At 40.0% G+C, this 22,604-nt stretch overlaps 1 pseudogene; it reads left to right on the forward strand.

The window, feature by feature from the left end:
* Nucleotides 1–1,158: 1,158 nt before the first annotated feature.
* Nucleotides 1,159–22,604, forward strand: part of LOC117713731 (tubulin alpha-1C chain pseudogene) — a 52,634-nt pseudogene continuing 31,188 nt past the window's right edge.

The raw sequence follows: 22,604 nt of genomic DNA on the forward strand, positions 1-22,604 counted from the left end.
TTAGCCTCAGCTTTTCTGTAACTTGGTCTGTAGACTAGGCTAGCCTCAAATGTACAGTGATCCACCTCTCTCTGTGACCACTACTGCCTGGCCAAAGCTAGAATCATTAATAAAAATGATAAGAATCTCAGCCGGTCATAGTAGTGTACAGCTTTAATCCCAGAATTTCAAAGGCAGAGGTGGGCTCTTACAGGTTTGAGGCCAACCTAGTCTACAAAGTGTGTCCAAGACAGCTAGGAAGTCTGCCCTGCCTTCCTCTGCCACCTCTACAGCTGGAGACAGAGAAAAACAGAGAGAGTCTTACAGGCAACATTTTCCTAAATTGAGAAAAACTTGAAGCAATTCATCAGGAGACAGGAGGACTGGTGTGCAGTGAACTTTTGCTTTTTTCCAAGCATCATTTAAGGGTAAAATTGTTAATTATTTTTCAAAACACTCAATTCTAATAAGAAGACACATGACCCGACCTGCGGGCCTAGTTATTTTGTGGGCACGAGAAGGACCATAACCTGAAAGAAGAACAGGCGAGAGAGAGAGAGAGAGAGAGAGAGAGAGAGAGAGAGAGAGAGAGAGAGAGAGAATGGACTCAAGGAAGCAAATGCTTGTTAAGAGTCATATACTTGGGCACAAAGCGCTTTTTTATAATGCAGTTTGCAAAGGAAGGGGTAAGAGGGATCCAGGTGGTGGGAAAGTACAGAATCTTCTCAGCCTGTGCCCTGAAACAATGGCAGTCTAACTGCTTTTCTCAAAAGATACAGTACACTGCTTTAAATCTAGACTTATAGATTTATTGAATTCTAAGAAGAAATTGAGCATCCTTGGAGTTACAACCCTTGTGGTTGCTAGGTGGATGAAGCTGCAGGGGACGTAACTGTCAAGCAGGACCTTGTGGTTGCCAGGCAGGATGAAGCTGCAGGGGACGTAACTGTTGTGCAGGTGAGGAGAGGTAGGAGTGAGGGTGAGAGGCGAGGGTCCTGGCTTCTGACATCTCCCCCTTCTCTGTTTAGATGGAGAGGGCGTCTTGTGATCAACCCCAACTATGTGAATTTTAGAATTTGGAGGTCTAATTATGGGGGGGGGTCTTGGATAAATTCATAACCCCAAGACATTGATGTGAGACAAGTCACGTTGATGGTCAAAGGCTTTAGGCTATCGACAATGGGCAATGCCAAGGGACCCCGAGGTGGGTGAGGGCCTTGTCTCAGGCTATGTAGGCTGCACCCACTCCCTGAAGAGAGCAATGGTATACTCACATACATAAAATAAATAAATAAATCATTAAAAAAAATAAAAACTGTAAAAAGAAAGAAATATAGCTCAACATCAAGAATAAGCATTACTTCAGTGTAAAGGGTTGTAAAAAGTTATTCCAAGCAAATAGACCAAAGAAGCAAGCTTGTGTAGCCATTTTAAAATACTTCTTAAAAAAATCAAAAAAAAAAATGGAGAAAGATACAACATATTCATCAAAGGAAAAAAATTACCATAGATGACATTTCAATTTTTAACATCTATGCCTTAAACACATGGTCACATAACTTTGTAAAATAAAGAGTTTTAAAGTAAAAAATCACACGATAACCTTCATACATTATACTTACAAATTTCAATACTCTATTCTCACCAATGGATAAATTCTCCACACCAAAATTAAACAGAGAAATACTCCAGCTAACTGATAGCATGAATATGAATCCAGCTGAAATTTGGAGAACATTCCACCGAAATATAAGAGAATATACCTTCTGCTTAGCACCTCATGAAACTCACTTGTAAACTGCAAACATATTCAGACACATTGCAGGTCTCAATACATACAAGAAAGACAAGCTACCACCATGTATCTTATTAGACCACCATGGATTACAGCTAGATATCAACAAAACCAGAAAGAACACAAAGCTTACAAATTCATGGAACCTGCACACCTCACTACTGAGTGAAAACTAGGTTAAGACAGAAATGAAGGAAGAAATTAGAGACCTTATAGAAGTCAATGTCAATGAATATGCAAAATGCAGAATCTTATGGAACACAAAGAAATGATACTGTCTCTAAAATGAAAGTTCATAGCACAAAAATCCCTACATAAAAAAATTGGAGAGCTCTCACACTGGCAATTTAAGAACATCATTTAAAGTCTAGAGCAGAAAGAAGTGAGTGAGCAATGAAGGAAAAAAGTAGACATCAATATATTGTCAAATTGGGATCAAAATCCATAAAATAGAAAGAGAAGAATACAAAGAATTAATGAAACATGGAGTCGGCCTTTTGAGCCTTTTATTAGACAAAATAGAAACACTTATTAAAAGATAGAGTATATCCAAATTAATGAAATCTAAAATAAAAATGGTGACAAAATAACAAACAATGAAGAAAGCCAGAGAATGGTAAAGACATAGTTTTTAAATGCCTGTACACCACCAAATTATAAATTCTAAAAAAAAGGCTAATCTCCTCAATAGGTTCCACTTTCCAAAGTTAAATCAAACTAAGGTAAATAACTTAAACAGACCTAAACACCTAGAGAAAGAGAAGTCATTACAAGTCTGTCAAGAAATACAGGCCAGGGCCATCAGTTTTAGAGTAGAATCCTACCAGAGTTCCAAAGAGGAGTTTATGAGAATACTCCTCAAAGTATTCAACAATATAGAAAAAGAAGAAACCTTAGCTGATTTTATTTTGTGAGCTCATGGTTATGCAAATATCCAAATCAATATAAAGACTCAGCTACAAACAAGAATTACAGACCATTTTCCCTTAAAACCATAGATGCAAAAATATTTAATAAATTAAATTAAATAGAAAACACTTCAAAAGATCATCCCCCATGATCAATGAGGCAGGCTTCATTAAAGAGATTTAGGAATGGTTTAATATTATGTGCTTAGTGTGTAAAAAAATAAAACAAGTGGTCATCTCATTAGATGATGAATAATTTTGTGACAATATTTAATCCCACTTTATGATAAAGTTCCTGGAGTGATTAACGATACCAGGGACAAACCTAACATAATACGGTCACTTTACTACAAACGTATAGCCAACATTAAATTAAATCAAGAGACCTTCATATTAATCCCACTGATTCACAAACAAGATGAGGTGATCCATTCTCTCCATATCCATTTAAAATACTATCTAAAAGTTTAGCAAGAGCAATAAAACTGAAGAAGATAAAGGTAATATAGTTTAGAAAGGAGAAAGTAAAATTATCTTTTTTTTTTTTTTTTTTTTTTTTTTAGTTTTCAAGACAGGGATTCTCTATGTAAGCCTGGCTGTACTGGAAATCACTTTGTAGACCAGGCTGGCCTTGAACTCAGAAATCCACCTGCCTCTGCCTCCCAAGTGCTGGGATTAGAGGCATGCAACACCACTACCTGGCCAAAATTATCTTTATTGGCAGATGATACAAGTGGACCAAAACTTCCCAAATGTAATTCCTAGAGCTGATAAGCCCTTTCAGCATCATTGTTGGATACATGATTAACTAAAAAATACAAAGAAAATGCAGTGGCATTACAAATGAGTTTGCAAGTGCAAACAAAATAGACAGACATCATAAAGTTTGAATTGCTTGTTGATGCTTGTCACATTTTTTTCCTCATAATAAACAAACTTGAGTAACTCAATGTAAATGTGTTACAAATGAGTTTGCAAGTGCAAACAAAATAGAGAGACATCATAAAGTTTGAATTGATTGTTGATGCTTGTCACATTTTTTTCCTCATAATAAATAACCTTGAGTAACTCAGGGTGTTGGGTAAGATCTTACCAAGTTCTTTGAAGTCACAGAGTACTTTTGGTATTCTTGCGGGTCCTCAAAGACTACTGTGATACACAAAGGTTTAATAGAATGCTGAAGAGTTTACTCTTATATAAAGATACCAGAAAGTACAAAACTTTAACGCATTGACCACGTTTATGGGGTTTCTATGCATTATGACTTTAGCTCATGATTTCTAAGATGACTGCCACATGCATAGGCTTATTCATAGCATTTCTCTCCAGGATGCGTTCTTCTATGTTCATAGATGACTGTGTTGTGAAAGGTTTTATCTCAATGATAAAATTTGTACGATGTCTTCAATATGTGCTCCTTATATATTCTAATATGTTTAAATATACAAATGTTGGGAAGAAGCAAAAGAAACTTGCCCTAAGGACTGCCTTTTTGTTACCACTCTTCATTTAATCATAAACTGAAACTAAGTTTAAGTTCCAGGGCATAGGGGACCTGTGTACTTAATAATATCTGACCAGCTTTTATTATTCATGGTTTGTTCCCTAAAACATAACAACTGTTCCTAACCATAATTTGTTATTCATGTTTTATTTCTCAAAATATAATGCATGTTCCTAACAACAAAAGAACAAATGGCTATGATAGTGTAGACCATACAACCCACATTCTGTATCATTTGACACAAAGTAACAACAGAAAAACGTGATTGGGAGAAAAATGTAACTGTAACTTGGCACAGGACTTTGTGGTTTGGACTTTTGGAAGCTATATAATTTTCTGGTTCAGGGTGGGGCTGAGGCTGGAGTATTGCAGTTAAGCTTCTGAGTATAATTTTGTGGCCCTGATTTATCAGTAGTGGCTTGATTACAATGAATTCTTATCATTTACCTTGTCCTGTGTTTGATCTGAGTGGATCCCATAACATAAAGACTTTAGCACAGTATGCAACCACTGTCCAGTATGAATAGTTTCATAATGATGAAGACTACAGAGGTGTGCAAATGCTTCATTATACTAAACATATTCATAAGGTTTTTCTCTAGCACACATTCTTTCATGATAATGAAGACTAGAGAATTGTGCAAAGGCTTGACCATATTAAATACACTCACAGGGTTTCTGTCTTACTGTTTCCATTGCTATGAAGAGAAATCATGAACAAGTCAACTCCTATAAAAGCAACAGTTTAATTGGGACTAGCTTACAGTTTCAGAGATTTAGACCTTTTTTTGTCATAGCAGGAAGCGAGGCAGGCATGAAAGAAAACATGATGCTGGTGAAGAAGCTGAGAGTTCTGCTTCTCGATCCAAAGGCAGCCAAGAAGAGACTGTCTGCCAGGTAGCTAGTAGGAGGGTCCATTCAGCACTGGGTGGAAGTTCAAAGCCCACCCCCACAGTGATGCAATTCCTCTAAGGCCACATCTCACTTCCTCCCACTCCCTGAGCCAAACATATTTATACTACCACATTCCACTGCCTGGCCCCCATATGACTGTGCAAACACATGAGTGTATGGAGACCATATTTAAAAGTAGCATAATACAAAATATGTGAGGTTCAAATTAAAAAGTCCTCATCATCTATAGAAGTCTCATAAATGTTAAAAGTCCAAAGTTCAAAGTCTCTTCTGAGATCATTCCAATCATGTAACTGTAATCCCCTATACTTTCCAAAACAAATAGCACATCATATCCATCCAAATTCACAGGATAAACTTCACCATTCCTAATCACCATTGTGAGGAAATACTGGGCCAAAAGAAGACCAAAAGCCAGCAAGGCAATCTCCAAACTCTGCATCTCCATGTCTGATGTCAAAGCATTCTTCAGATCTCCAACTCCTTCCTGTCCTGCTCACTGCAGCACAAATTCTTTCTCTGGCTGATTTTATTTCCTGAAAGTAGTTTTCCTGAAAAGGTATCCCATAGCCCAGGAATCTAAAACTCTTGGGGTCTGCAAAGTAATTTCAGAATTACAGCTTCTTGTTCCAGTATCTGGGATCCACAGATGATCTTCTGCACTCCTCAAAAGAAGCTGGGTCACGTCTCCAGCTCTTCCCTCTATAATACACTAGGTTCTGCTTGATTCCACTCATCTGCTGCTGCTGTTCTTTCTGCTCATCCCATGGGACTGACATCTTCAACATGCTGGGTTCTTCTGTGAAAACAGTCTTGACTGCATTCCTCTCATGCTCCCTTCATAGTGCCAAGCCTTAGCTTAACTGCATGAAACATTCATGCCTTAAAAGCAGTGCCACCTGGGTGAGTCTTACCCAGGACTGAGTCAAGGTGCACCACAAGGTACAACCTTGGCTACCTCTGGAATACAACTTCTTTCTCCTCTCAGAAAATACTTACCAGAAGACTTCACCTCAGTGATGCTGATTTCTTCTTCATCCCCACTAATTTATTAACTATAACTAACCAGCATCAGTTGTCTCAGTTATCTCTTCTGTTCTTGCCTCTAAGGCCAGAGCTACATAAACAAAGCTGCTGAGTTCCTCTGCTTGCTGGGGCTGGAACATGGGCCCTTCTATTTCATCATCACCAGCTTCCTATTTTTCAACAACTTCACTGCCTAAGCTCGGCTGTCCTTGAACTTGCTCTGTAAATTAACCTTGAACTCAGATCTGCGTGTCTCTGTCTCTTTGCCTGGACCTAAGCTTTTCTTTACCTAAAATGTGTTCTGTACCAGGATGACTTGAATCAGAAATCTGCTTGACATTTATCTGGGATTTAAGGCATGTACCTCCAAGCTTGTCCTTAAGTATTTTATTTTAGGTCTTAAAATTAAAGCCCAGAATAGTAATCACAATCCATCAATTGTCAATTTCACACATACTGGTAACTCTTGTGTCCACATGAAAACAATAACCAGGTAATAATAACGCCTAACACGATACAATTCTCCTTTGTCCAACTTCACATCCATAAGTTTAGGTGGATTGTATCTTGTACTAATGTCACCATTCCTTTAATACCATTTAATATCATTGATCACAGAATTTAGCTTCATTCAACTTCCTGGTTAGATTTTCTCTTTTGACCTAACATTTTATAGTTTTTTTCTTTCTAAGATTACTATGCTTGCTCAAAAAAATCATCATGACAATAAACATAGGTCAAAGGCTTTGCTGGCTTTCCTGATACTTCCTTTGTCAATGAAATGAACATCAACCTCTTTACCTTACCTTCAAGGACACTCTACAGACAAGGGCAAAAGGCAACAACATTCTTCCACAAAACATCATAAAAACTATATACAAAGTTCAAATCACCCTCAATACATATGTGTTTCATATTCCTACTAGGAAGGCCCATTAAGTTCCACTTAATGAATATACAAATCCAAAGTCTAAAAATCCACATTGCTCCATAAAACAAAACAAAAACACACTGTCAGGCCTATCATAGCAATACTTAAGTCTGGGGTACCAACTTCTGTCTTAGATAGAACATCCATTGCTAAGAAGAGACATTGTAGCCAAGGCAAGTGTGTTAAAGGCAAATATTTAATTGGGCCTGGCTTACACTTTCAAATGTTTAGTCCATTGCCATCATAGCAGGAAGCATGTCACCATGCCAGCAGCCATGATGCTGGAGAAGGAGCTGAGAGTTCTACATCCTCATGTGAAGGCATTCAGGAAGAGACTGTCTTCCAGCCAAGTGGTAGGAGGGTCTGTTTTATACTAGCCTGAGCTCCAAAAACCACCACCATAGTAATTCAATTCCTTCAAAAAGGTAACATCTCCCACAAGGCACATCTCTTAATATTGCCACTTCTTAGGGTCAAACAAACTTAAGTCACCACACTTTATTTCTACTATAAATTCTTTCATGCTTTTAAAAATGATTAGAATATGCAGAGGCTTTAATATGTTGATTACTTTCAGATGGTTTCTCTCTCATATGTTCATTTCTGTATTCAGAAACCACTGTGGCTTGTAAACGATTTCCAAACTTTAGAACAATCAAAAGGTTTCTGCTCAGTTTGTGTTCTTTTATGTCTTTGGAGACTACAGAGATATGCACAGGCTTTACCACGTTCATTAAATTTGTAAGGTTTCTCTAAAGTGTGTATTCCTTTAAGTGTTTGGAGAGTACAGTGACATGCAAAGGCTTTATCACATTGACTACATTCATAAGGTTTCACTCTGCACATTTTCTTTTGTGTATTCAGAGTTGACTGTGTCCTGGAAAGGCTTTACCTGATTCATGACATCCAGTTTCTTTCTAGTATGTGTTATATTATGATATTTGAGACCACTCTGACGTGAAAAGGCTTTACCACATTGATTACATTGATAAGGTTTCTCTCCAGTATGTGTCCTTTTATGATATTGGAGACCACTTCGACATGAAAAGGCTTTACCACATTGATTACATTGATGAGGTTTCTCTCCAGTATGTGTTCTTTTATGTCTTTGGAGAGTACTGTGACGTGAAAATGCTTTACCACATTGACTACATTCATAAGGTTTCTCTCCAGTATGTGTTCTTTTATGTCTTTGGAGAGTACTGTGATGTGAAAAGGCTTTACCACATTGATTACATTCATGAGGTTTCTCTCCAGTATGTGTTCTTTTATGTCTTTGGAGATGACTGTGATATGAAAAGGCTTTACTACATTGATTACATTCATAAGGTTTCTCTCCCGTATGTGTTCTTTTATGATATTTGAGAGTACTGTGATGTGAAAAGGTTTTACCACATTGACTACATTCATAAGGTTTCTCTCCAGTATGTGTTCTTTTATGATATTTGAGAGTACTGTGACATGAAAAGGTTTTACCACATTGATTACATGCATAAGGTTTCTCTCCAGTATGTGTTCTATTATGATATTGGAGACCACTCTGACGTAAAAATGCTTTACCACATTGATTGCATTGATAAGGTTTCTCTCCAGTATGTGTCTTTTTATGATACTGGAGACCACTGTGATGTGAAAAGGCTTTACCACATTGATTACATTGATGAGGTTTCTCTCCAGTATGTGTTCTTTTATGTCCTTGGAGAGTACTGTGACGTGGAAAGGCTTTACCACATTGATTACATTGATGAGGTTTCTCTCCAGTATGACTTCTTTCATGCCTGCAACAATAATGGGCACATGTGAAAGCTTTGACACATTCATTAGCCTGATCAATAATTTTACCAATACGAATAAATTTTGCAGTTGGTTTAATAATAAAGAACACTCAAATCATAAGGTTTTATCACTTTGATTGTCACGGTTTCTATATTTCTATATGATGTATTTTACATGTCTAAAGATATCAGGGTATTAAAACACTGATTGCTTTCTTAGTTTTTCCTGTAGTGTGAACCACACCACAGCAGCACTGTGAGCCAGGACAAACAGAAGAATTTCCAAACTTCTAGTACCCATAGAGATTTTCTGCAGTGTGACTTGGGGATGTCCCCAGTAATGTCAGAAAATGAATTAATTGCAAATGTCTATCGTATTCCAAAAGTCTACCAAAGGCAGAATACAATATATGTTCTCATTTTTCTGGAGTAGAAAGAGGTACGTTGCTTCTTTCAACATCCCTATGCTCACAAGGTTTTATCCATTCTGACCATTGATATACCCATTAAAAGAAGAATGAGTGAAAGGTTTCCATATTGAATTCACACCATTTGACATGTTCTTGTAGACATGTGGTATATGGATTAAAGTTTCTCCACGACATTCTTCACTCTCACTAACTGATCACTCAATAAACTTAGAAATGTCACTACAGGAATATGAGTTTCACCAAATTTACCATGGACTATTTGCTTATTGGATGGCTTTGAATATATATTTATCACTATTCAGTGTGCAACATCTAAATATGAGACTATTCTGATTGGTAGTTCCACAGCAAAGCTCTAATGGAGCTACAAATCAATTAAAGGTATCTCTTAAGGCATTGTTTCCATGTCTTCTTCCTTAGAGGAATGCCTTACAAACATAAATCAGATAGCTGACATTGAGGAACATGGCTTTGTGAGAATATTATAATCATAGCTATACTTAAAGGACTGATTTTTTAATACACTTGCTTTTCTTTAGAGCTTCCAGAACACATTAAAATTTCTTCACAGGCATATTTGTATCAGCTTGCACATGAAAACTACCTTTCACGCCTTCTAGAACTTTGACGTTGTTCTTCAATATGATGATCTTCCCAACTGTAACCTAAAACAAAGTACCAGAAAATGAATGACATAGTATTGGAAATTAGGTAAATTTCAGGTTACTGTGAATTTTGACAGCACTGAACCTGATTTATTCAGTTTAATCTTCCTTGTTCTCAGTTGAAATAATAGAGGATCATCAATAACCAAGAATCACTTGTTCCATTATTTTGAAAAGCAAAACAAAATTCAGTCCTACCTGTAGCAGTGAGGTTCTGGTAGGTCTCCAGTGTCACATCTTTGTTGAGATTCTTCTGAGAAGGATCCAGCAAATTCCACTCTTCTGCAGTGAAGTTCACATGCACATCATCATAAGTCACTGCATCCTAAAATATACCATATATGTATACAACACAAAGCATGATCATGACATCACTGTAAATGAATGGATACTTTCTAGACCATGTAATAATGTAATTCTGGTGCTTCCTCCACTTATTTCCTGAAATAGAAGTTATAATATAATCATTCTATCAATTTAGAAGGAAATTGAATTATAAGTTTCACCTGTGTTGCTTCTGATCCCTTTGAATAGGATATAGTCTTGCAACACAAATGGCAACTGAGAGGGATATGCAGGGGGAAACAGATCAACTATACTGAGCAAACATTTGAAAATTGTATGACCAATTACTAACTACAAAAATGATGGGCAAGTTGTGCTCATGTCTTTAATCACATAGGTACAGGCAGGTGTATGTCATTGAGCTGGATGCTGGCATGGTCTATGTGATGTGTTGCAGGACAGCAAAAGTTACATGTTAAGACCCTCACTCCCCTGTAAAAGTCAACCAAGGAAACAAAAATGATAGAGAGAACTCACAGTTCTTTTCTGAAGTTCCTACGAAGAATTATACATTCACTGCAGTTGTGTATTCATCTTGCAAAAACATGAAGTGAAACAGTTTAAACAGCAACATTAATAAATTTTACTAGAAAGGAATGCATGTTTAAACAGTTAAAATGGACAGATGAAAATATTAGTAATGTATATGCTGATCAGAAATAAGGAACATAGAGCAGGAAAGATAGCTCAGGAGTGGAAAGCTCTTGCTGGTCTTCCACATAATGGTAGTCAATTTCTAGTATTTACATGGGGATCAACAACTGCCCATTTCTTCAAGATCAAGAGTTCTGAGGCCATCTTCTGACAACAGTAAAGGTGAGGCACACATGATATTCATATTCATGCACACAGGCATAATACTCTTATTTATTCAAAAATTTCAGAACAAACAGAAGAGTTAGGCAGAACAACATACACCTGGAATCCAATGACTCTGAAGCCTCAGGCAGTATTGATATCATGAACATATGCCATCCGGAGATATATATATATATATATATATATATATATATATATATATATATATCCTAGTTTTAATATTAAAGATGTAGATGAAGAGCTGCACAAAAGCATGTGCTTATTTTACAAAAACATGTCAGGTGGCTTCTGTGGTTTCTGTATCTACTATCACCACAGGAAGGGCTTCACAGAGAAATTTAGTCTAGAAAACAATAAACAAAAGATATAAAGTTAAAAATATAAAATCACCAGGCTTGCAAAATAGCTTAGCATTGAATATCAAATGTTTATACTGTATCTTACATAATTTAGGGACTGAGACCAAATGGAGACTGTATGGGAGCATAAGAAGAAAGCTGAAGGATCAGTTTCAACCAAAACACAGTAGACACACAGAATAAAATATGTCCTGTCTGAAAGAAATGCAGGGGTAAAGCTGGAGCAGAGACTGAGGGAATGGCCAATGAAAAGTTGCCCAACTGGAGACCCTCCTTATAAATAAGCACTAATCCATGACATTATTAGGGATACTCTGTTATGCTCCCACATAGGAGCCTTGCGTAATTGTCCATTGACAGGCTCCACCCAGCAGCTGACTTGAAACAGATGCAGAGAACCACAGTCAAACATTGAATGGTCCTTGGGGACTGTTATGGAAGAGTTGGGGAAAGATTAAAGGCCCTGAAGAGGATAGGAACTCCTCTATAGGAAGACGAGCAGACTCAACTAACCTGGACCCTTGGGGACACTCAGAAAATGAGCCACAAACCAAATACCACACACAGGCTGGAATAAGTCCCCTGGCACATATGTAGCAGATGTGCAGCTCAGTCTTCATGAGAGTCCTCCAACACCTAAAGCAGAGGCTGTCCCTAAAGCTGCTACCTATCTTTGGAATCTGGTCCCTGAACTGTGCTGCCATGTCTGGCTCAATGGAAAGGATGAACTTAACCCAGCAGAGACTTGATGTACCATTGGTGTGGAGATAGCCAGGGGCTCACACCTTCTCAAAGAAGAAACAGAAGATACAGGAGGGACTCTGTGAAGGCAGGTGACCTAGAGTAGGGACTCCACTAAGTTCATAGCCATTTTATTTATAACATCTTGAAATGGAAAGAATCCAGATGTCCCTCAACCAAAATATGGATATAGAAAATGTGGTTCATTTACAAAAGGAAAAACTATTCAGCTATTAAATACAAGGACATCATGAATTTTGCAAGCAAATGGATACAGCTGGAAACTATCATCCTGAGTGAGGTAACCCAGACCTAAAAGCACATGGATGTATGTACTCACAAGAGAATAATAATCATAAAATACAGGAAGCCCACACAACACTCCATAGACCCAAAGAAACTAAACAAGAAGAAAGGCCGAAATGAACACAGTTGAATCTCACTCAGAAGGGGGAATAAAGCAAACATAGGAGGCAGATGGAAGAGAACTGGATGGGAGAGCAGATAAGAAAGGGGAATTGAGAAGAACCAGCAACAGGTGTGGCAAAAGACAAGAGAGGGCCAGAGGGGAAAAATGAATCAAAATCTGCAGCTGGCTGGGGGGAAGGGGTACATATAGGGTGTGCCAGAGACCATAAATAGGTACCAAGGAGTCTAAGGTTGATCTTAGCTGAGATGCATAGCAATTAGATATGGACGCTGAAGAGGCCACATCCTGCAGTCAGGCAGGAACCTCAGTGGAGAGTTAAAGACCCCAACCAATCCAAAAATCTTTCTACCCAAAATTTGTCCTGTTCACAGGAATACGTTCTACAACATAGATTCTGTCCAGCAACAAAATGTTGTTATTGTTGTTGTTGTTGTTCTAACTTGCTATTCTGCTGCTGTGATTGAATCCTCTAAGCAAAAGCATCTCAGGTAATAAGTGATTGTTGTACATGGTTCTGTCAGATCACAGTCCATCATTTTGGGAGCTTAGATTAGAAACTGAAGGCAAAAAACATGGACAAACACTGTCTCCTGGCTTGCTCTCTTGCTTGGTCACTGTCTCATGCTCAGCTAGCTCTCTCACCCAGTCCAGGACCACTTGCTTGGGTATATTGTCAGCCTCAGTGGAAGAGCCTTCCTAATCAATCATCAACACTATCTCTCACAGACATAGCAACCAGCCATTCTGATGAGGGCACACCACCAATTGAGGTTCCTTCAGATGACTGTTGCTCTGAAATGCTGAGAACTGAAAACAACTATGACACAGACACAATAATAAATGAGGAAGTTGTTACAACACAAAACCAATGATTTAACCATATCAATTACAGGAGCCCCTGCCACCACAAGAGGGAGTTGGAGTTGTGACTGAGCAAGGACAAAATAGGGAGGGCACCTGGCTCAGAGCAGGGAAGGATACACTGGAATTGGGGAGCTCAAAGGTTGTGCTGACCTGGGGTGAGCATCTTTAACCCTGGGTTCCCAGGCCAGTGCTACCAAAGAGGAGGCTAAAACAGCTGGAAGGTGGACAGAAAAGCAGGTTGTCCCACAGGCCTGGAAATGACCACCAACAAAAGACAAGACCTCTGGTCCAAGGAAGATATGCTAAATTTGTGACAATCGATGAAGAATAACCTTCCATCTTATGACAGCTCCAAGTTCAAAACTAGAGTCACATAAGAACTGGGCAGAGGGTAGTTTAGGAGGTGGGAAATGAGGTCTTTGTCTTTCTACCCTGTAAAACAAGGTAGGCAGAGCCTGACTTTGCCCTGGATACTGTCTCGAAGAGCTCTCTGTCATGGATTAGTCAATGGGTCTAGGTCCTGTTAAGAAGGATTTAACCCAAAGTGTGGGGCTAGTAACTAAATTGATTGATGGAGTCTGTCTCATTTCCTCAGTGAGAGAATAACAAAGTGCCACACACAAAATAGACAGCCACAAGGGGGTGGTCAAGGGTACCCAGCATATGCCAACACTTGTACAGAGGAGAAAACGAAGATAGGAAGGTAGCTGTGAGCCATGTAGCAGGGTTGTAAATCTAATCTAATCTTCCCAGAAATTAAGACCATGGACACATCATCCGCTACACCAGGCTATGAAACATCTTCCAAGCCCTTTGTGGCTTCAACTCTCCAGTGCATCCACTATACTGTGCTTCCACATTTGCTTTAGTCATCTCCCTTTACTAATACTCAAGAAAAATACAAAAACCAAAGCACACAGACAAAAATCTGACAGATAAGTCACTCTGACACAAAGAACAACAATGACACATCTGTTATTTTGTTGTTGTTGTTGTTGTTTTGTTTTCTTTTCAAAACAGGGTTTCTCTGTGTAGCCCTGGCTGTCCCAAAACTCACTCTGTAGACTAGGCTGGCCTCGAACTCAGATATCTGCCTGCCTCTGCCTCTTAAGTGCTGAGATTAAAGGCATCTACCACCACTGCCTGGCAACAATGACACATCTTAAGAGGCAGCCTTTCAATCCTTCAGCTGGGATTCTTGATTTTGGGGTTCCAGTCCATGCACCAAGATGTTGTGCCCAAGTCACTGGGACTTCAGAGACCACCAAGAACCTATTGCAATGCAAATACACAAAGGTCTGTATTATGAGCTCAGTAACAATAATTTGCAACAGTCAATCTCACATCAGGTACAAACTGAGAGACTGAGAGTCTAGGGGTGCTGAGTATTTATTGCAGCTACAACAAGGTTAGGGCATTAACATACAGGTCAGCAACTTAATTTTTTTTAGAAATGGCATGTCTGGTATAATTGGCAAAAACAAAACGGGGCAAAACCTTCTGACAACTATGATGGGTAGGCTAACTTTTTTTTCCTCTTTAAGGCTTATTAGTTATCTATATGTAGCTAAACGCTGCTGTTGTACCTTGACTGGCTGTTGATAAGAGGGTTTTGTCTTAGGATGTTTGCTCACGTGGACTTTGTGCAATCTCAAAATCAGAATTGGTTGGACTTCACAAACTCATCTTTTTGACTAAGCCCCTTATTATCAAAAGATACTACTGTTTACCTGCAAGACATGCCTGACAGTAGAACAGGTACTTTATCCAAAGACCTACCTCACTGTCTGTTACTGCAAACCCTAATATCAGTTGCCCTTACAACTGGAACAGAATACCAGTGGCCCTCACCATTGGAAAAGAATACTAGTGGAAATTACCTCTCCCCTTGTGCATTCCTCCTAAAGATACTGCAGACCATCCCCACTTGCCCTTCCTTTCCTGCCTCATCCCTGTATCATAGCCCCCACTTGGGCAGATAGTTACTGTTCACCCACATGCCATGCCTGAAAAGACACAAGGTAAACTTTCTATATATCTACCACAGTATTTGTTATCCTGAATGCAATTTTCACAATTTTACTGTACTAAACAACAGAAGCAGCCTAACCTCGCTAATGACAAAGTCTCCTTGTAGATTACTAAGTACATCTCTTCCTGCCTACCTCTTCTCCCAGCTTTCAACATTAGCAAGCATTCCCTCTTGAACATAACAAACAGGTCAGTAAAAGAGGCAACACTCAGCCAAGGCTCTCTGCAAATCCAAACATTAAACAATAACCCAGAACAAAACTCCCACCCAAACAAGACAAATTTAAAAATCAATACCTAAATCAATAATAACTTCAAACCCATAGGCCTAGACACCACCATTGGAATATAATAAATAACAACCAGGAAAGTATATCACCAAGAAATCCAAGCCATCCTATCACAGCAGGTCCTGAGAAATTAAAAAATGCAACAGATACGTTACAAAAGAGGTTGTTTGGGGGAAGGGATAGAGATACACAAGAGGACCTGCAGACAGGCACACAGACAGGGAGCAGAGAGAAAGACCTGAGAGTAGAGAAAGGGAATAGAGAAAGGGCATGTGCAGAGAACAGAGACAGGGAACAGAGAGAGCTGTGTAGCTGGTGGTCTGTGTATATAAAGCACACCTGACAACAACAGCAGGTGATGGAGGCAGGATGACTTAAGCAGTTGCTAAGTTCCTGAGAGCAGAGCATTGAAATTGCCTGTGCACTGACAACTACAGAGGTAAGGTTCACCCAGGGAACAGGAAAGGAAGAGAGAGTCTCAGACATTAAAGATGAATAGGACAAAATGGATACGTTGGTCAAAAATGTGAAATCAAAAGGTTTCCTGGTCCTAAACAACCAGGAATTCTGCAACATATGTGAAGGAAAAACTAAGATGATTGGAATAGAAAAAGAAAAAATATCAGCCCAAAGGTCTAGAAAATATTTTCAATGAAACAGTAAAGGAAAATTTTCCTAAACCAAAGAAGATGCCTGTTAATGTACAAGAAGCATCCAAAACAGCCAATATACTGGGGGGGGGGGGGGGGGGGGCGGGGAGGGGTGCGGGAAGAGGGGGAAGTCCCTTTACCACATAATAATCAAACACTAAATGTAAAAAGTAAAGCAACATAAAAAACTGCAATGGAAAAAAATTAACAAAACCTAAGGAAAACAAAAACAAGTAATGTATGAAAGCAAATCTATTAGGTTTATACCTGTCTTAATGTACTCCATAAAAGACAAAAGGGTTTGAACACGTGCTGCAGAGTCAAAGAAACCACCCGTGTTTGTACAAGAAAGCAACTGATCCAAATGTTTTGGGCAGATTCAGAATCAGCCAAGACAGTGATGTTACTCAGAGGTCTCCACCTAATCTAACCGTGGTGACGCACGGGAGGAGCATCACCAGGGACCTTTTGGCTCACATTTGGCTGATGTTTTCCGTGCAGCCCCAGAGAGGACCCAGCACCCCAGCTTCCACTGCTCACCCGCCTGCCCCTACCCATTGTGGGCAGTGATCCTGTGCTCACCATAACTCGATTTCAGAGCTTCCCTGAGGTCTCCACACAGCACCACAGCAGAGCTCAGAGCAGGACACAGAGAGCGACTTAAGACTGCACAGGAACAGTGAACTTGCAGAATGGCACCCGGAAGAACATGCCTACTTGTCTGATTGGCAGATCTACCTGGAAGCCTCGATTGGCCAGTGAGTCTTAACACTCGTCAAGGTTAAAGTGTGCTTCCGGTGTAGGGCCAGACCTTTTCCAAATCTCAGGCGTGGTTTACACTCCATTAGCATTTGTTTCTGTTTTCAAAGAGGAATCTCACCCCACCCAGCCCTGCGGGAGAACCTACCATTCCAGCTCTGGCTGTTCAGCTGTGTGTTCTTCCCCTCTAGGAGCATTGATCCTACATCTACCAGGACCGGACTTTCGACCTTGCATGAGTTTTCCTCACAGCACTTGCCTTCTTCTTCCTGTAATCAAGGTGAATACCTTCCATAGTCCAGTACTCAAGGTGCAGTGGAGGTATCAATCTGACCCACAAGAGAAAGGATGCCCAGGCTATTTCTTAGCATTCTGTTTTTGCCTGATAATGCATAATAACTTTGTCTGGATAATGTCCCTGAACACAGGTGACTGTCCTTATCTAACGAATGTCCTTTTGCAGAGCTGCTTAAACTCAGCACACAAGTCTCATTCTGGATTCCCTGAGCACATGAAGCACGTGTATCTGCTGCATTATAAGAAAAGACAGTTGAAGTTCAAGGGCATGAGATAGGATACCTGAATAATTCTATAAATCTGTGCATTTGATGGTACAAGCTCCCTCAACACATTTAAATCAGGGAGCAGGCATGACTAGGGTAATGAAGGACACATATTAGTGAGAAGTACTCTTTGATAATGAGATGGTGTTCTGTATTCTTTTCAAACATGATATATTTTGACCATGTTTTTCCTTTCTGTCAATTCCATCCAGATCTTCTCTACATTCCTACCTATTCATCTTTATATTCTTTCTTTCTCTTTAAACACACATGTAAATAAAACCAAGAAACACACCACACACACACACACACACACACACACACACACACACACACACAAATGGAAGATAAAATAAACCAGCAAAATATCAATAAGACAAGGATGCCTAACAAATCAAAATGAGACTGAAAAGTCTACAAAATGTCATTGTGTTAGTTTTGTGTTGTCCAATTACTCTTAGAAATGGGGCCTGCCCTAAAGAGGGCTTAATATAACCACCTGAGTTCACTTCTTTGTTTTCTATTGTTTGTATTGTTTCAATCCAGAATTTGCTCTACAAGACATATCCAACTAGTTACCTCATAGTGGCAAGTGCTTTGGTTATTTCTAGTCTATACTTGAGTTACCTATAGCATCTGACACTAGCAAGACTCTGTTGGTATTAATTACCATGTCCCTTGTTATACTGAAGGTGCTGAACTGATAGCAAAATAGAATGACCATTAGAAGAGACTTTTATACAGCCAGTTATGAGACAGCCACCTGAAGAGCTGGGCAGGGTCCTAGGCTGTATGTATTTTGAATCAGCATCTAGTATTTGATATAGTTTCTCTCACAGCCAAGATCCATGATTTCAGGAATCAAGGTTTTGGAAAACCTCTGTGAAGGTTGAAGTCCACAAGTCTCAGTAGAACTCAGTTCAAAATGCAGGGCTCCCTTTATCAGCAGGGATTCCATTTGACTTAGCCATTTTTCCTACTAATTATTAGCTTGTCCCATTATGGTTCCTGACAACCGAGACCAAGATTATCAATAGAGGCTAAAACATTAGATGACAAGTTGTTGGTAAGAACATAAGGTTGATAAAAAGCATTGTCAACTTATGGCCAATATAGAGGAATATATATTTTTATATTTTAGTAAGGAAAAAAATCTGGCTGTCACCACTCAACCAAATAACTCCACTTGTAGTGAGGAACCTATCCATTTCACTATTCTATCAGAATATTAAGTGTGCCTGACAGTTTTCTGCCAATGTAGAGTTGGAAACAATAGTGATATTGTCCCATGGTCCCAAGTTTGAGAAGTGGTACATTGACCAGTGGCTACATATGTCCCATTAGTAAATAAAAATCTTAGTTTTGTTTTTGAGTTAAGTATATTACTTTTTTGCCTGACAAGTTACCAACCTGTTAAGTTACAAATACTTAAGTTATATGGCCTTATTTATTTGTAATAACAGAGTTAGATATTTATTTTGGCTTATGGATAATATTTAAAATATTATTGAGCCATTATTGCTAGGAACAGAAAGAGTTTGTGAAACCCAGTTAGTAGGGTAATCACTGTATAAGAATTTAGCACATTGGATGATATTCATACTTCTGACTTGATGTCATCAAAATGATTTCTTAAGTCACTGTCTCCAGTCCTGGAGTTCACTTATTTAGCAATTTGACTACTTAGCTTCTCTGGAAATCCTGTCTCTACTTCATGAGAGCTGGGACTACAGGCAAGCACACACCCCTGCCCTGCATTTATGTGGTTGCTACAGATCTGGATTCAGTTGCTCATGATTGTGTAGCAAATTCTTGACCCACCAAGCCTTCCCCCCAGCCCTGTTATCTGATGACATCAATGTATACAGAGATGAACCATCTCTGCTCTGAACTTTCATATATTTAAACTTCTCCTTTAAAATGACTTTGTCCTTTATTTTATTATCTCTCATGGCTGCAGCCAGAGTGAATTTCTAAAGTTACTTTTATGGTTTAACCCTTTCATTGATTTCTCATTCAGAGTATAGGCAAAACAAATTTCCAAACTTTACAGGACCTTCATTCTCCCATCCTCCATTTGCCTCCCTAGCTTTCTTTGGATGCATTGGTCCTGACAGCCTGTGCCACTCTCTGCTTCATGCTTCACAGTTCCTAGAATGTTCCCTGACCTCCATTCTTTGTCCATGCACATGCTGTTCTGGTGTTTCCCTACCTGACAAAACTAATTATTCAGCCCATATTATTACTTTCTTGACATGTTCTAGCTGTTATCATTCTGTCTATGTTCCACCCCCACAGTTACCTGGCAACAGCCAGGAATGCTTCTCCCCACAGTTACTTGGCAAAAGCCAGATAGGCCTAGCCCACTATAAAAGGGGCTGCTTACCCACTCTTCCTCCTCTTGATCTCTTGAATTCTTGCTTCTCTGATCCCCTTGCCTCTTCCCCCTCCCCTTCCTACTCTTTCCACATGCTTATGGCCGGCCTCTACTTCTTTACCTCTCTCTCTCTCTCTCTCTCTCTCTCTCTCTCTCTCTCTCCTTTTCTCTGTCTCTCCTACCATCTTAACTCCCCTCTCCCTTCCCTAAATAAACTCTATTCTGTACTATATCGTTGTTGTCCACCACAGTGTGGCTGTTCCTTCAGGGGGAAGGGCCTGCTAAGACATCCCCTTCCCCCACACGAACTGCACATCGATAGATCATCAAATCTGTATCTCTTTATCTCTTTATATTTTTATAAACACATCACTAGCTATGTCCCACCAAAGATTACTCTCAGATGGTAGCTCTGAACTTATTTTGCAGCTGTTGCCTCTCTCACCATACTAAATGCATTTTGATCATAGGAAATTAATGTTTTCGTCCATTGGCACAAAAGTTGTGATATAGTGAGTGGTGGACAGAAGGTCTGCTATGACTAATTGTTGGATTACAATGAATTTTGTGAACTGTGTTGGAACATGTGCATTTTTCAGCCTCAAAAATAAAGTTTTGTCATTTTTCTTAGTGGAAATAACTGCTGTGTAGAGACAATTTTAAAAGTAACATTCCCCAAAATTTTCACTTTCTTTTCCCTCTCTCTTTTTAAGTTTTATTTATTTATTTATTTATTTATTTTATGTAAATGAGTACACCACTGCTCTTTTCAGACACACCAGAAGAGGGCATCGGACCTCACTGCAGATGGTTGTGAGCCACCATGTGGTTGCTGGAAATTGAACTCAGGACCTCTGGAAGAGCAATCAGTGCTCTTAACCGCTGAGCCATCTCTGTCTCTGTCTGTCTCTGTCTGTCTCTGTCTCTGTCTCTGTTTCTCTCTCTCTCTCTCTCTCTCTCTCTCTCTCTCTCTCTCTCTCTCTCAGCTGTGGCATTTCAGGACATGACATGCTGGTGGTGCAGCTAGGAGCTCTCTCTGTAACTCCTGAAATTAAGCTGTATCTACCTTTTCAGTTGTGTTGTGGGTCCAGAAAAACATGCAGCTTTCTAGAGATGGGGATGGAATACCAAAGTTGAATTTATGAAGGAGAGCGAGAAAGAGGGAGAATGAGAGAAATTTATTTGAGTAATCTGTCTTTCTGGGAGAAAAAGCTCAGGTTTGAAAAGTCAGTTTTGAAGAGTACTGATTGTTTAAGTGTTTGCAAACTCTTTTCAAATGTCTAAGGTGGTGGAAGAAAGTGTTGAACTTTCGGAGAGGAGTTGGTTGGCTTCCTGTTTGAGTATTCCAACAATAAAGACTATTGTAATAACAATGGAGTCTCAGATTGGATACCACAGAGAGGCCTCCTTTGCCAGACAGCAATGTACCACCAAGGCTATGCCACCCCCAACTCGGCAGGAGTACCTGGACTGGGTCGCCTAGCTCTCTGCCCTAGCATCCCCTGTGCACTGTGCATACTGAATGCTAGCAGCTCTCATTCTGCTGGAGGGGTCCCACATAGGAGGGGGGCAGGATGCGCTAGAGAAGCGTGCGGGAGGGGAGGAGCAGGGCAGAGCCACTGGGGAGGCACGAGGCTGGTAGGGTGACTGAGGGAGTGAAGCATGGTGCAGATGGTGCAGCTCGGAACCCTGCTGACTGGCTACCTTCTTCAGCGTTTCTCCTGGCCAGCAAGTCCCAGGTATGGTGTGTTGAGGCGGTGTGGAAGGTGAGCGACCCCCGCGGGGGCGGCGGGTTTGAGAATGGCGCTGAGCCTCCGTCTGCCGCGCAAACCTTTGCACCTCAGGCTACCGAATTGTGTAACCGTGACCCCCGGTTTCCCCTCCGCTGCGGTACGGCCACCCTGGCTCTGCCACCTGCATGGCCTGGTTCATCGCCCTGTGCGCCCAGAGCCCTGCCTCTGAATCCCACCTACAGCGTTGGTATGTCCCGGGCCATTCATTCCCTGCACTTTCGAGCATCTGCTCCTCCAGCTTTTGCAGATCATAGCAGGGGCTCCTATTCCCCCCTCCCCTCACGACGCGGTTCTCTTGTTTTCTCTCCCTGCACTGGCTTCTCCCCCTGCCTTGTTTTCAGCCATCCGGAGTCAGTATCGCGAAGCAATATCTTCCTCACTTCTTTTTCCTTGTTACTTTTCCTTTATATGCAGGGCACCTGTCCCCACGTGTCTCTATAGGTGCTCTGTTCACACTTGTGTGTGCTGTTAAAATAGCAGTCGGGTAGATCAGAGGGCCAATTGTCCCTGTTTGGAAGCACTTTCTTCCTGTGGCTGGTTTGGAAAGCCCAGACCATCCTGTAGGTAGTTCTGTGAGGACAAAATTTGAAAGCAGCATTGTAACAATAACAAAAATTCATGGTCAGCAAAGACCACCAACAATTTGTTAAATAT

Source organism: Arvicanthis niloticus, chromosome 8 (assembly GCF_011762505.2).
Source record: "Arvicanthis niloticus isolate mArvNil1 chromosome 8, mArvNil1.pat.X, whole genome shotgun sequence".
Classification (NCBI taxonomy): Eukaryota; Metazoa; Chordata; class Mammalia; order Rodentia; family Muridae; genus Arvicanthis; species Arvicanthis niloticus.